Source organism: Diaphorina citri, unplaced genomic scaffold (assembly GCF_000475195.1).
Source record: "Diaphorina citri unplaced genomic scaffold, Diaci psyllid genome assembly version 1.1 scaffold403, whole genome shotgun sequence".
NCBI lineage: Eukaryota > Metazoa > Arthropoda > Insecta > Hemiptera > Psyllidae > Diaphorina > Diaphorina citri.
The window spans coordinates 69799-72620 of record NW_007377838.1 but is presented as its reverse complement, the minus strand read 5'-3'; positions in this window follow the sequence as shown (position 1 = coordinate 72620).

Genomic DNA, 2822 nt, shown 5'->3' with positions numbered 1-2822 from the left:
CTCCAACATGCACATCAGGGAACCAGGACCGGACTGACTATAAGCTTCCTGCTTGCAAGGTGAACCCCCATTTAAATAGGGGAGGGATGTAATACTTGTACCTAATGGTTTTTTTTTTTTTTTTTTTTTTTTTTTTTTTTGCAGGAGTAGGAATAGGTTCTGATTAAAAGCTTGGTACAAGTCGAGATTATTTGCATTTTTTCAGTTTTGCGTGTTGAAAAAATCCCCCTATTTTGTCGGAGTACTGCCAGGGGTTTCGAAGATGGAGGGGGGGGGGTGAAACCTGGGGATTTCGAGGGGGACTAGGTTTTCTGCTTTATGACCCTCCGGCATTTGCCTGTGCTGTTTTTTTTAATAGAGCCAACTCTTAGCACGCTATGCTGTGTGGCCTTCCCTTATTTATGACTCGGAAAGATTTCTTGAAAAATACACTCTTTTTGCGCATTTTCTTCTTTCTCTTCTTTTTGTTTCAAATTTCCGTTTTTCTTTAGCAAATCTGTGGGCTATTCCATGAAAATCTTCGCACTTTGCAAAAGTTATATCAGGAAAATAGGGCTTATTTATTCCGATATTGTTTCTTTGCTTAGTTTGTTTTTCTTAAAATTTTGCTTTTTGTTTCTTTGCTTCCTTAAATTATTTCTGATATTGTTTGTCACCCGATGCTTTCTTTATTTTCACTCGCTTCGTCTCCTGTATCCTTTTTGTTGTTTCTTCTGCTTCCTTCTTTTCCTTCTACTTGACACCTGTCATCTGTTTCTCCAAGCTTGTCTCTTACTTCTTTTTTACTTCCTTCACATGACGGTAAGGAAGCAATATCCACCATTATTTCTATCATTATATCTATTTTCTTTCCACATTTCCATTGCTTCACCTCTTTCACCTAGGGTTAGTTTTGTTACTTCACGTTCTTCTTTTCTTTTTCTCAATGTATCTTTGTATCTACTTTTGTTTATTTTTATTACAGATTATGAAACTCTACTGCTTTTCCTCTTCACCTACTTAGCGAGTCAGTCTTTCTACTTGCTAGTTTTTCCATGAAAAGTGCAATTATTTGAAGAGTGCTAAAAGTTGCATTGGAGATGGGAGGTCATATTCCATTTGTTCTTAACACGAAGAACACAAAATCTACACGTCCCATCAAGTCCAACTCATGTCACATAAAATGTTACTTGAAAAGTTTGCGGAATGACCAAATCTCTTCTGTACTGTGCTTTGGTTTTCTATGTACTTAGTATTTTCCAAACTTTTTTTACGAAAAAAATACACCACCAATAAGTTACTTAACTTTGTACTTAGAAAACTTTTTCTCTTTTTAAAAGTGGAAAGCAAAAAGTTATAAGTGCGAGATATTCGAAGAACTAGTGGAAGAAAAATCATAGATATTTTATCTTCAGCTGCTTTAGAGTTGCTTTTGAAACCTTAAACAAACCTTTCCAGTTTTGTGCAACATATTGGAATCTGGAAAGCAGACAAACTTGTTAGTTCTCCCTCAGCTCATATCCTCTACGCTCTCCCAACCCTTACCTTGGAGAGTGCCATGTTACTGACTCAAGTCCCAAAGTTTTCTCTATTTCAATTGGAAAACTGTTCTGAGGGTTTACGTAATAAAATCCCTTTCCATGATTGTGAATTGTACCTAGGATTCATCTTAAGAAAAAAAGTACCTATCTACCTTTGACCATATGTCCTAACTCGTAATGAGATATGTAAGTAATACCTACCTAATCATCTAAAGTTCTACATAGTACCTAATATTCGTACAAAAGACCGTACAAGGTACCTACGTTGGTACACTAACTAAAATTACTACAAGCATTTTTTAGCTGTTCTATTGCACTTGGTTGAACGAGCCGTCTTGGATAGTCGGAAGCGGCGCCTGAAAAATATGCAAATGGGATATGAACCTTGCATTCGATATGTAGACTCACAATTTGAATGAGGGTTTACGTAATAAAATCCCTTTCCATGATTGTGAATTGTACCTAGGATTCATCTTAAGAAAAAAAGTACCTATCTACCTTTGAATATATGTCCTACTCGTAATGAGATATGTAAGTACCTACCTATAATCATCTAAAGTTCTACATACTTAGTACCTAATACTCGTACAAAAGACCGTACAGGGTACGTTGGTACACTAACTAAAATATTACTAAAAGCATTTTTTAGCTGTTCTATTGCACTTGGTTGAACGAGCCGTCTTGGATGGTCGGAGCAGACAGCATACGTTTTACATTTTAAACTCCTGCAACTTTCCAGTCATTCATGCGAAACATAAACCTAGGATGTGGAGTCGGTAGGTATCAATTTCGAAATGTTTCCAATGTTCCCCCTCCCCTGGCAAATTCCGAGCATAACAATACCAAACTGAGTCATTGTTACTGGAAAACCTATTGGCACATGTTCCATTATTACAGTTTTGACTTCGTCCAGGCTCGTTTACGGGATGGGAGCTTTGGTCATCAAAAACGGCCACGGCAAAAAATGTTCCCCTTATAGGAATTGAACTACCTAATAGGTAATATGCAGTATCATGTCAGAAGGACGCGGTAATTTATGGAACGCCCATGATCAATACCTGTCCCTCAAGTAAGGAGCTTATCCATCACTTTACTCGTCCTGAAAAAAAAAAAAAAAAATCGGCTCCGTGCCTGACTGCCCTGAAATAGAAATGAAATCTCCATAGGCATCGATATAACTGACAGTGACGCTTCATATGACGTCATAATGAAAATCTGAATCTGAGGAGGATTTAATATGACTGTTTTGTCTAATCTGCCCACCGCTTGAACTCCACAACAACTTGGCAAGATGAGTCATTG